Source organism: Aythya ferina, assembly GCF_964211825.1.
Source record: "Aythya ferina genome assembly, chromosome: 3".
Taxonomy (NCBI): domain Eukaryota; kingdom Metazoa; phylum Chordata; class Aves; order Anseriformes; family Anatidae; genus Aythya; species Aythya ferina.
Genome location: NC_140298.1, coordinates 17348000 through 17361512, shown reverse-complemented (window position 1 = coordinate 17361512; position 13513 = coordinate 17348000). Strand labels below are relative to the sequence as shown.

General features: G+C 39.3%; 1 protein-coding gene across 4 annotated transcripts in view; it reads right to left on the bottom strand.

The window, feature by feature from the left end:
• The window catches only part of LCLAT1 (lysocardiolipin acyltransferase 1), a 93790-nt gene extending 83499 nt beyond the window's left edge, over positions 1-10291 (bottom strand). Inside the window, exons 1-2 of one of the 4 annotated variants that reach the window (XM_084515582.1) lie at positions 10231-10291; positions 10016-10111 (exon numbers count right to left, since the gene is read on the bottom strand). The gene's annotated coding sequence lies outside the window, so the exon portion shown is untranslated. Of the gene's footprint in view, positions 1-9863; positions 10112-10225 lie in introns of all 4 variants that reach the window. The other 3 variants (XM_084515585.1, XM_084515583.1, XM_084515584.1) reach the window with 3 other exon arrangements.
• Between the last annotated feature and the right edge of the window lie 3222 nt (positions 10292-13513).

Sequence of the window (13513 nt, the reverse complement as noted above, 5' to 3'; positions counted from 1 at the left end):
CATTTACATAAAACCTGGCAAGAAGTGGCAACACCCACTTTTCATTTGTTATTTTGGCCCCGACTGATGATATTTTTGGATTTTCATTCTGGAAAAAGGATAAAGATGAGGAATTGTCTGAGGGAGTGTTTGTTGGGCTGCCTGCCGTCAGTAAATTGGAAAATTGCCTAGGGTAAAGAAAGGACAGATTCTGTAAACCTGCATTTAATCTGTGTTTAACAGAACATTCTTACAGAAAATGAATATTTACAGTTTCTTGATACCTAAGATACTTTGTTATCTTATATGGTGTTGAACAAAATGATCAGTAGAACAAACACAGAAGTTGCTGAACTGAATCAGTCCACCCAGCCATCCTGACAATATCTTGAACCATACATTTCATAAGAAGGTGCAGGAAGAAAGCCTGAAGTAGGCAGTGCTGGCAAGTTTATTCTTAGTCTCTGCTGACATTTAGCTTAAACCATAAAATACATGTTTTTATATTCTTCTCAACATTACTCATTCATTAACAGACTAAGCTTGTCTTCTATATAAACAGACCTAATCCCTTTGTTCTAGCAGCATCCTTTGAAGGTTTCTTCACTGTTGCTGAGTATCCAAATCTATAAAGGAAAATGACTGACAGCAGACAGACAACTTGCCCATTCAAGTAACAAAGGTACAAATCCCAGCCACAATTTCGGGCAACTATTGGTACCAGGTAGTCAGAAGTAAGGCAAACCCATTAAAGGCTTTTAACTAACTTAACTGCAAAACACCAGTAATTCTCAGAATGCCCTCCATCCCCTCCCTTGAATCTTTAAAATAAAGTCTAAAGACTGTATGTCATTCTAAGGAAAAGTTCAATTTTTTTTAAATGTCTTACCAGAAAACGTTGTGAGTTGTGAACCAGCACATCAGATTATGTAAAACAACTTAAAGGCTTCAAAGAACAAAGTATTTAAGAAGAGGAAAGTAGTAAGGAGAAAATTACATCTTATTTCTGGGATCGGTTCAGACAGCCATACTGCTCTTGAGAAGCCAGGAACCTTCCAGCCCATGCTACTAACAGGTCAAGGGATGTAAAGAATGGGTAAAAAAAAAAAAAAAAAAAAAAAAAAAAAAAAAAGCAGCAAACTGGACAATCCCAATCTAACAACTGCAAAAGAGAAAAAAATGTACTCCTGTTGTATGCATTATTTAAAGTATAATTTACCCTTCCACCATTTGTTATCATCTCAGACAATGAAATGTCTCAGCAACTTCCAGAGAACAGATTAAAGTAAGTTTTTCTCCCCTCAAAAATATGGGACTAACACAACCATCTTTTTTTTTTTTTTTTTTTTTACACAATAACATATATATACTATGATTCACTTGCATTAAGTCTTGCTAAACATGTTATTACCTTTAAAGAGAAAATGCAGATAATAATTTCAAAACAAAAAAGAAAGATGTGGATGTGCGATGACTATTATGTGATTTCATCCTAAATTGAGTATACTTAACCTACCTTTCAAATATTTTTGTAGGTGCTTACGTACTGTAGGTGCTTATTGCTTCATTCTTTTTCATTCACGTTTGCTTTATTTTTCTTCTGCTTACCAAGGTAACAAGTATACTTACAGAAATGTGTTCTAGAATTCTATACAAAACAGAACTACATCACTACTCTGTCACAATAATCATGCTGATATGAAGTAGATGCCACTGTAGCTGAAAAAAATCAAATGGCAAAGAAGATGACAATGAAGTATGTGGGAGCAAATATACAAATAAACCCTTTATAATGAAAGAAACTAGTACTAAAAATCTTTTTAAAATGTCAGCTGGGGGACTCAATAAAGGTCAAGACACTTTGAAAAGAAGCTGATTCAAAAATTTTTTTAGGTATTTACATTCTTTTGTTCCATAATTCCGTACAATGTATTCTACATTACCTTAAGTTAAGAAATGACCTTTATTGCCAACATTTACTGTCCATTATCTAAGAAGTCCCAATTTTTGCTTGAAGAAGCCAAACTTATTGATTTGTAAATTGTCTCAGTCTGCACCCTGCAGGATACTTAGTGATTTCTACCTCCAAAATCACTGCTTATGTTGATTAAGTTCTAGCATCTAATTTCTTTTCACTGTTCTAGAATAAAAAAGGTGGCGTGACCACAGGAATCACTTCATGTATTTTAAACAGCTTTTAACATTATTGTTCCCGCCACTAGCGAATGAAAATAGGTGGGGCAAATATTTTTGTTAAAGAAGAAATCTTTCATTTAACAACAAAACTGTGTCGAGAAAGCCAACTGAAATGTACAGACACATTTTGAAATCACTAAACTTAGAGGCACTACAAAATTCTGACAATCTTGTGAAATTGCGAAATGTTTGTTTAGAAGCATTTTCATTACAGAAATGTCAGGTAGATTTCCTTAACTAACAGAAAGGCATGTTTATATAGTTTTAAAATTATCACTCATAACAAAAGCAAAATCAACAATGAGAAATGTTGTTTTTGATACTGTGCATACTCCTAAAACCTCTTTTTTTTGGTGGTTAAACAACCGTGTTTTCCTGTGTATAAAAAGTACTTTTGTCCCTTATAGTGCAACACCATTACATAAACAAGAGAAACAACCACCAGCAAAACACAGCAAATGCTTCTCTTTCCTTCCTCCCTCAGGAAGGGAAATTGTTTTCCTCCGGCAGCCCGGTTACAAAGCACATTTAAAATGCTCTAACGACAACAGGTTTAAAACCACCTCTTTGCTTCTCAATTCACACCGCCCTAAGACTTCAAATAAAAAAGGAACCTTGTTCCTAAACAACGCCCCTTACTCTGCAAGGGAGTAAGTTTACTCTTACTTCAACCACCCCAGTATCTGTAGGAGGGACAGCACAGCAGGGCACAGGCAATCCAAGAGGTTCCTGGAATGTGTTGGTGATGGATGGATCCTTCTCCAAGTGATGGAGGAGCCAACGCGGAGAGGTGCTGTGCTGGACCTCATTTTCACCAACAAGGAGGGGCTGGTGGGGAATGCGAAGCTCAAGGACAGCCTTGGCTGTAGCGACCATGTCATGGTGCAGTTTAGGAGCCCAAGGGCAGCAAGGAGGGAGCACAACAAGCTTGCTACCCTGGACCTGGGGAGAGCAGACCTTGGCCTCTTCAGGGAGTTGCTTGGTAGAGTACCATGAGACAAAGCCCTGGAGGGAAGAGGGCTCAAGAAAGCTGGTTAGTGTCCAAGGATCACCTCCTCCCGGCAAAGAGGAGGTGAGAAAAAAACACCAGGAGGCCTGCATGGATGAATGAGGATCTCCTGGCCAAATTCATGCAGAAAGAGGAGGCCTACCGAGGGTGGAAGCAAGGACAGGTAGCCTGGGAGGAATACAGAACTGCAGCTGCGGAAGCTTCACATCCCTTGTTCTGTAGGTGTCCAGTTTGAAACCTTAGCATTCAGTACAAGGATTACAATGGACTACAACTAGCTATTAGTAACAATATTCGGTGTCAAGTGCTTATCAAGTAAAAAGCACAACCCAAATCTTCAGAGCGGCATTTAACTAAGGACGCTTTCAGCTAATCATCACTCCTTTATTCAGTTCAGTATACAGCATCAAATGTGCAACTAGTAAAATGGGTTCTACAGACCACACGTCTTAGATCCTTAAGGCATTCCTAATATACAATCCATCCTAAATAGTAATTTTCTTAAGGAAAAAAAGTTAATACAATAATGGAATTGCAGACAGTCAATTTGTATGTGGAGATGTGGGTGACATTAACAAGACATATTCAATATCTCACTTGTACCTATGTTTTCGTTGATACTGGAATGCAGACTAAAAATTACATGTCTAATGTGAAGAGAATTTTGGGGAACACCTGCTTACCTCTCAAAGAAATCATGCAACTTGAGAAATGCAATTTCAGTATATTCAAGGGACAAAAGAAAGCTTTTTGATATTCATGAATTTCCAGAAAATAATTACAATTAAAAGTTAGGACATCTTAAGCAGAGGGAGACCTACCATCGCCCACATGCTATGTTCATACTTTTCTAAAAATCAAAATTCAATACTGAAGTCACATAATTATAATGGTTAAGCATCCCCTTCAAATTCTGTACATAAATAAAAGCAGAGATGTAACAGGAACAACTTTTTCTGCGTTTACTACCTTTGAAAGGGTAAATCTGTTATCAACAGATTAATGGGAAAAAGAACAAAGCTTTGGTTTAATTACTACTTACGTTTCAAAACAGTATAGTAAGTCTGTGTTATTCACTGTAGTGAGTAGCCAGCAGGATTAAATCCATACTGGATTAAAGAGTAAATCTTATCATAATAGTGTTTCACACACCTGATTCAGGTTACTTTTTTTTTTCTTTTTAATGTATGTTTCAGTATTTCCCCCCATAGAAGTAAAATAATACCTCCTAGTGATATTAATTGCTCATAAAAGAAAAAGGTTTTAAATAAAAACCTTAATATGATAACCCTAAAATACAACATATTTTCTTTTCGATATAAATTCTGTCCACCAAGAAAAAAAAAAAAAAAAAAATCAATGAAAGCGAGCTTTCAGAATTTGAAGAAAAAGCATATTGACTCCAAGCACCCCCTTTTTTAATCCAACTCATCACATTTTAGTTATTTTATTATTATTATAAATTAGAGAATAACTTAGGTAAATGAACTTCCTTTCAAAAAAAAAAAAAAAGTGGCTTTTCGTAATGGCTTGAGTTTAGAATAGGCATATATGGAACTTCCCTAACCCTATTCCAGAGCAAAAATAGTTAAAAGTGTTTTAATTAATCCACTTTTCATTGACAAATAGTTCCTTTACAATGTTTTTAATATAGCTCAACATTGGCTGCATCTTTCTCGACAGCTGGTATTTCCTTAACAGAAAATGTCACAAACGGCTTAAGTATAACATTCTTTCTAAAATTCATTTCCTTTCTGTGTAAGAAGTTAATACAGCAGGGGGAAAAAACGCAGGAATGTTTCATGCCATGTGGGATATAACAGTTTTAGAGTTTTGCTTTAAATCAGCCCAGTAACGTTTTTGTAGAAGTATTATTAATGTTGCTTTAGCTCTACATTTGGAAAAAGGAAAAATGCTTGCCCACAACTTTGCTTCTCTGCAGACTGCATTCCAACATGAACTTCACTTTTATGTTCTAGGTCTTCAAAACACGCCTGGTGGAAATCTGAGAGCTCTCAGTAAAGTTCAACTTAGAGGAGAGATATTAAGAATAAAAAAATCATCTAGCTAAGAAAATAGAGACTGACGGTTCTGTATCAAATACTTTCTTACGCAGAAAAAAAAAGTTCTTTATAACTTCACTCTAAACACTAAAATCATTCAAAACATTGGTATTAGCAGAAAGGCACACCGCCACCTTTCTCAGGAGAAGGACAGACAGTAAGACCTGACTCACAGAAGGAGATGCAATTTCTGTGGTTAAGCCACTCCCCTACAGTAACTCCAGATCCCAAGCTCTTAAGAGCTGGGAGACTTGCACTGCTGCATGCACAACTATGTTCCCACATGCAAAAATCCCTGGAAATGCTATCTTTACAGGCTACTGAGGGCAAAGGCATTTAGTCTAAAGCCTGTACCTACACCCTTTAAAGGCTGTAAATAACTACATGGCTGGAGAGCTACAGCAGGAACAACAGTCTTCAAGAAAATTTATACACAAATGATTGCTTTAACTAAAATTTGGCAATTGCAACCTCAGGGGCACAACCATTTATGATAAAATGAAGCATTCATTTTGTAATGAATAGTACACCAATGCAAGCACTGGAAATAGTGGTAACTGTCAGAGCTTTATTTAGAACTTGGTATTCAAGTGAGAAAATTTAAACCTGATGTTCCTAATGAAAGAACACACTTCTCTGAGCAAGGGCATAATTTTGCGAGACACTTTGTAACTTTCAATGGTTACAAATAGATGAGTCTGCAAAACATTTCCTGTAAATCAGACTGACACACAAATATTTTTCTAAGGAAACTAAAGTGCAGAACCTGTCCATCTCCTGGAGACAGCACAAAACGCAGTAAGACTGAACCTCTTTTTAAAACAGTCTATCCCAAACTACAGAAAGATCAGACATACCCAGAACATTACATTTCATCTTCCCAGACAGTCTGCAATTATTTAAGAGAGATTAAACCACATCAAACACCCCCTATCCACATGTAAAATGCACATCAGTTCCCAGAACATTTTTTCCCCTACCTGTCAATGAATAAGGAGTTTACTGTCAAAATACCATTTTTACTCGTTGTAAGGACAAACCTAGTGACCTTGGCAAGAGACCCTGAAAAAAATACCCCTAAAACTCTTTTCTGTTTAAGCGAAATTACTAGTCAAATTGACAGATTTACTGGTGTTGTCACACTGAAGAGGGAAGACCAGAAGAGAGGTACTGTCTATGCAGGGCACTAATAGGAAACGATTCACGAGTCTTACCAGACTCTACACAACCACTCGATAACCTTGGCATCAACGTTTTACCTCACGCTTCCTGAAATTTTGCACTCAAGGGAAAAAGGCTTTCCACTAGCTCAGAATTTAAACAAAAAAAAAACACTTCATCCCAGTAGAGACCCAACAGGTAAATTTTTCTTCTATTTGTTTTGCTCTTTGAGAACTCTTATATAGGTCTCCTTGGCTTTGTTAAAGAACCTTGTGATGACTTCCCTAGAGCACACGGCCCCAAACTCTGGCTGGTATACTACCTAAAAAAATTATGTTGCAGAGCTAGGAACAAGTTCCAAGTTCTGACTACAGACAGAATGCAGAAAGCCAGATTTCAGTCTGTTAACTTCAGTTTCATTTAGCGAAATTTACAGCTTCAGCTTACTAACAGAAAGCAGTACCGACACCCTGCCGAAGGAGGTACAAGACAACCGATGAAAACTTCAGTAATCTCCAAAACAATGCTCGCACAGAAGTCTGGAAGAACAGCATTTCACTTTGTTCTGATGTAACTTGGCTTCTTGCTGAGTAGAATTTACAGTCTCTTGCTGAACAGCTACCTTTCAAAGTTCAGAAGCACAGTATGAAGTGCTTTCAGGGGTATTTATTATAAAAAGACTAGTATCAAGACATATTTGAGGCAATCTATACACTTTTGACAGAAATAAGCTGTAAAAACACTTCAAAAGCATTAATCAGCTTGAAAACATTTATTTCTGCATACATTTTTCTCAATAAGTTAAAAGATGTCCTGCTAATGTGATTTAAAATATAGCTCAAGCTAATTTTAAGCATGGTTGGAAAAGTTTGGCCTACGCTGATTAAAATCTGTACTTAAATGAAAGGAAAATGTAACCACAGAAAATATGCTTAGTTTAGAAAAACAAGCATATCACTGCCAGAGTGGCGTCCTAAGTTTAGAATGCTGCCTAATGTTATAATTAGGAGAAACTAAAATGAATCTCTAAATGTTTCAAGATGAAACAGCCATTGGGAAATTTGCAAGATATCTGATTATGTTCTGAATTCAAACACAGTGCTAACACTCAATCTGAACAAATGCAGGCTGTTGCTTGTGTGGGAAATAAATGTTAAAATCTATAGTAACACTAGCTAAGAGAAACAATAATGAAACCTAAGAACAAAATTACCAAGTGATGTGGAATTAATTATTCAGACATAAAGAATATTGTTTGAGGAAGAAAACAGTTTAGAATCTACCATTTACCACTTCTGTCTCCCCAAGAGCTGACCAAACTGAAAAAAAGGGTTCTCTGTGCTTTTACCACTGTTAAAAACGCTTTAGTGGCCATATTAAGTGGTTCATGCAAGTTCTCACATGCAGGACTGTAACTTCTCACCTTCAAACACCACAGAAGGTCTTCCTACTGGATCTGAAAGGTCATAAGGCACATTTTCTTTAACTTCCCAATTAACATTAACATTTATATCTGGTCTGAATCATTATCAGATCAGACAAGCAGAAAGTAAGAGAAAAAAATACCACGCAATAACCCCAGATCTGTATGTTGATTTCATGTACAAACACAATAAATTCCAGTTACCATGAACAGTCAGCTAAACCTTTGCCTGAGACAAGTGACAAGGATTCATGAAATCAAACTCTATTCCTATTTTAAAATCGTGATGATGTGAGCTTGTCAGAACCAGCACTACTTGCTACTGGTTCTCTTCAGTTTAGCAAGAGAAATGATGTGCTTGGTTTTATCTCTCATTTCATTTCTTGTACCTTGATACCCAAAAGGACATGAACAGCTGGTTTATACCAAAGGATGATCAAAACACCTGCGAGCCACGGGAGTTTTAGTATTACAGAGAAAGTCTTGGAAAAGACTGTTTCAAAGCAGCAAGATGAAAAAACAGTTTTGTTTCAAGGAATCCCCAGAAAAGAATAAGCCCATTGTCAGATTAAAGGCAAATTAATTTTCTCAAACTTATGAAAGGACAGTGTATTGAAACCAAGTTGAGCAATTATTTTTGTATTGATCAGTAAAGCCTCCCTCCATTAGAAAACCTAAGAGAAAAATTCCTTTAAAAAAAAAAAAAAAAAAAAAATATTTTGTCTAGGTTCAAAGAAGTCTGCTAACTCTCTACCTGCTCATCCTATCCTGCAATAGCAACAAGAGCCTTTACAAAACACAGCTGTCTTTCAGGAGTCATCAACTTTTTGTCCAAGTCAACAAGAAGTTACATAAACCGAAGTGCAAGCCTTTTCACACACTCAGAATGGATCTGTTTCAAAAAGGCAGCTCTCTACAGGTTCCATTTTCCACTATTCTAACTCTAAGAACTCACCAAACACTGCTGCACAATGCAAACAAGCCAGCTAGTTCCCAGTCCGGAGCTAATAAAACATTAAACCAGATTATGCAACTTGGTATCGGACACAGGAAACATGGAATCTTGTCTGCCTGTTCTCAGCACCACAACCTGAAGAAACAAGTGAACAAGGGGACAACCTCGAAAAAGACTGTCAGCGGAAAACAGAAGTAAGAAGCAAGGAAAGAAAAAAGGTACAGACATCATTAGATGGAGCTGCTAGAGAAGCAGAGACTCTGCAGGAACAGATGAAAGACATGACAGCCTGCCACTTGAGCAAACAGAACGGATTTGTTGGATCAAGTAACTTTAACACTGCTAAAATCCCCACTGAAGCTCTCTGTTCTGAGTATTAACAAACACTACAAAATCTCATGCACCAACCAACATTTCTGCAGTGTTCATTTTAACGTGTACTTTGACTTCTCTACTTTTTAATCCTAGTCTCCCCATTTTGTAATAACAAAACCAAGTAGACTGTCTGTTGTTTGTTTTTTTTCTTTTCCCCATGTTACTGCAGGATAAGTTTGTGCTTGATTAAAACATTGCCACAGTAAACGTTATTGCAAAGTCTGTCACCAAAAGCAGAGATTAGGCAGTGTCTTTAAAAGAGGAAATGTCTCCTATGGAGATACTTAGCAATCAATAAGGAAAATATGCAACCCGTTATGTAAACACACCCCACTCAATGAACTAGGTTAAGTATGGCTTAAAAATGGAGTAATTACATCCAAGAACTATATCACAACGGATACACGAGAACCAAAGTGAGGCTGCATATATAGTTTAACTCTCGCATTTGTGTCTGGTGCCCAGCTTTCTGCAGCCAGTTAAGTTCTTAGTGGTTTAGCTGGTGTAAGTTATACACGCCTTGTTCTGATCCCCATCCCGCACTTCTTGCACAAGGGACATCTGGGTCAAAGTTTAGCTTTGCTAGGGAGTAAATTTAGCCAAGATAGCAGCACGCATGGCGTCACCCATGGGCGAAGCGACAAGAGGCACGGCGACTAGGAAAAACCACACGAGTATGGCTGGAAAAAACCTGAAAGCAACCTGCACAGAACTTCACTGCAACCTTCCACAGGAGCCTGCCCCGGCTCTGCTTCCTTAAGAAGGGCAAACACTGAGGCTTGAGGTTACAACAACCACGCGACTGTTTCTCCAGACAGCGTTACAGGCGGCGCAGCCGAGGTTTCGGGACGTACATCTCCCACACGCCGAGCTCCCGGCCGCTCTCAGGCACCCTCCTGCGCCGCGGCCCCGCCCGGCATCTCCGCGGCCCTACAGCGCTCCGGCCATGCCTGGGGAGGAAAGGGGAGCCAGGTCAGGCCGGGCCAAGCCACACAGCGAGCCCCACGGCTGCGGTGCTCGAAACCCAGCCGAAGGAGCCCCCCGGGGCCGGGGCCCGGCCTCACCTCACCTGAGGGGAGCCCCCCGCCCGCTCACGGGGCCGCCCCGCCGCCCCGCGCCGCCATGGCCGCCGCCATCTTGGCGCTGCGACCTCCGCCCCGCCCCGTCTCTTCCGGAGGCGGCGGTGAAGCCGTTGCCATGGCGCCGGCGCCGCGCCCGGCCTCCCTTAAAACCACACATGCGTGTGGTTTTCGGCCACGTTTTGCAACAGTTTGGTCAAAATGAGAGGAATTGGTGTTGCACCACCTCTCCTCTGCCCTCCTTCCTACCCCTGCCAGGCTTCTCCCCCCCAAAACAGGGCCGCCAACGGCCGTTGGGTGACGCGGCCCTGTGGTGCAATAAATAAATAATATAATAAAATAAATAAATGTGGTAAAACAATAATAAAAATAACAACAATAATAACAGTAAAATCATCTTAATTCCGTCATTAGCTGTAAAGTGCGACAGCTAATCCGCCCAAGAGTGCTGCGTTACAGGCAAAATACCCTCTTGCTGCTAGCAACGGGTTTTCTTGTAAAATTGTCAGTGAGGCAGGAAAGAAAGCAGCAAAGGGCTGTGGAATGATTTCCAGTACTGTTAGGGCAGGCCTGGGGGTGGTTAGGCCGAATTCTCTCTGAAACTGGCAGTGTTTTCGGCTTTATTGCGCTGAACTTTACAGCTGTGCGGTGTTGACTCAGTTAACCCTTTTATACTCTTTCCACACACTTTTTTATAAGGTAAATGGATCTGGTGAAACCCTCAGCCCAAGAAAGAAAACTCCAGGAGGTTTAAAGTGAAGTTTTATGCTTTTTTAAAACCAAGCCAAGCCTGTGGCCTGCTCACTGGAGCTGCTGGATAAGGGCCAAAGTCATCTGGGTTCTCTTTCTGACCCCTTAACCATTTCATGTGCATGGCAAACACATCCCTCAGCAAATCTGTAAAGTTCAAGTACCAGGGCAAAACCTGGCCCCATAACCATTTTGAGATATATTGCCCCATAGCCACTCCGTTGGTGGGATCCTTGTTTTCTGCTGTAGGTAATATTGAGGCCAACATCAGCTCTTGGGAAGCACCTATCATCATCATTCATTGAGAGCGCATTGCCTTAATAAGTACCATTGTGGAGCTGAAAATCATTAATCAATTTGGTCAATATTGAAAATAAAAAAATTAGTAAATGAACATTCCAGGAATCTCATCCTAAAAATGTTGGACATTCCATTGTCATCCCTTTTCTTTGTAAAGCTAAATATTAAAATTGATACAATGCTCAACTGAATTCTCAGAGTACGTTAAATCCTTGTCCAAAAGACTCTCCTTCAAACCACCTATAGTTTCAAAAGATGCCTCAACCCTTCATCTTCTTACTATTGCGTTGGGCCAGGGCTTGCCCTCACTGCTAGACACTTTCATTAACCAGTTTTTCAGACTCACACATGAATAAGTTGGTCTTTCTACTGGATATCACCATATTGTCCCTCCAGAAAGGTTCTGTCAAAAAGGTCAGACAGTCAAAAGACCAAATGAAGTACCTCTATACCACACATCATGAATATAAAACAGAAGGAGCTGGTAGCCACTGCCCATCTAGAAAAATATGACATGATTGCTGTCACAGAAACTTAGTGGGATAAAAAAAAAAAAAAAAAAAAAAAAAAAAAAAAAAAAAGTGGTGGGGAGGATTGATTGCATGGAGCTGCCTTTGAAGAACAGCAGTGCATAGGTTGAGAGCTTGCATGTGAAAATTAAGAAACTAAACCAACACAGGAAACTTCATGGTTGGTGTCTTCTACAGGCCACCCGATAGAGGAGGGGATATTGATGAAGAGCTGTTTTTAAAGCTACAGGATACAGGAAGCATCATGCTTGAAGGCCCTGATCTTGCTAGGTGGCTTCTACCACCCTGACACCTACTGGAAAAGCAACACAGCAAACTGCAAGCAATCCAGGAGACTACTGGAATGCATTGAGGATAGCTTCCTAGCAGAGGTGATAGAAAACCCATCCAAAGGAGATACACTGCTGGACCTGTTGCTCACCAATGCTGAAAAACTTAACAGAGGGATCAAGACTGGAGATACCCTGGGCTTTGGTGAACATGCTCTGGTAGAATTCTCAGTCTTGATGGATTCAGGATGGGCAGAATATAAAATCAAGACACTAAATCTCAGAAAGGCAAACTTTTGGCTGTTTAGGGCACTAGTGCAAAGGATCCCTTGGGAAACTACCCTCAGAGATAAATGAGAGATAAGAGATATGTAAAGACATTTTCTTAGGACACAACATCTTGTGGTAATGACACTGTTTTTTTGCTGGGAATGCTGTCAGGAGATACTAACTAAAGACTGATGAGAAAATGTGAAACGCTATACAGCTTTGCTTGTTACAGCACCAATGCCTGGCTATACAATCTTCCAGTTAAGACTTTTTACTTATAACTGTGGAGAAAATAAATTGTTAAGAAAGATTAAAACGTAATGGCGTTTCTGTTTTCCTTAAAGAACACAAAGCAATTTTGTACATTTTGTAGAGGCATCATTTTGTCTATCACATCGTTGTGTAGCCTACTGTGAAGAAGAACATGACAACTTTTCAACCGTTCAGCATGGCAGTACTAGAAAATACATAGAACTGCATTTTCAGTCACAGCTACACAAGCAAAGCATGCAATCCCTCAAACCGCTGCAAGATGAGTTAACATAGCCATTTTGTCAGAATACAAGAAGTCTACTCAAAAACTATACATGCAGTCATATTACCCCTGCAGTTTTTATGAAAGTGGAAAGTACAACTCCTACAGCCAAAGACAACAGCGAGGGGAAGAAAAGAATGTTCAGTATTTAGTGAAAAAGGAAGAATCTGGCTGACTGGAAATGTATGTACATTTCAAAAGGCTTTGTTAAAACTATTAGGTAATGGCTTTATGTCCACAAAAAAATAATGCCATTTGAAGTTTTGTTTGAGCTTTTGACATATTAGAAAGAAAAGAAAAAAAAAAAAAATCTTGGATTTAATTTAGTCCCGAAACAACTGTGGGGAGAGCTGGAAGGAGGGAGGCCTGAATTCCACCAGATTTGCTCCCTGTATCCCTCAGCCTACCTCCTTCCCCACTGCATTAATCTTATCTCCTCCTCACACCACAATCAACAACCACACAAGGCAAGAAGTGGTAGGTACAGGTTGGCCAGTGTGTACCAGCTGCCAAGAACAATAATAATGTTTTCTCACTGGGGGCATGAATTTAGTTCTCTCTCCTCTGGCATGCTGTCAGTATTAACAGATCTTGTAGGAATGTAATTGTTTCTGAGACT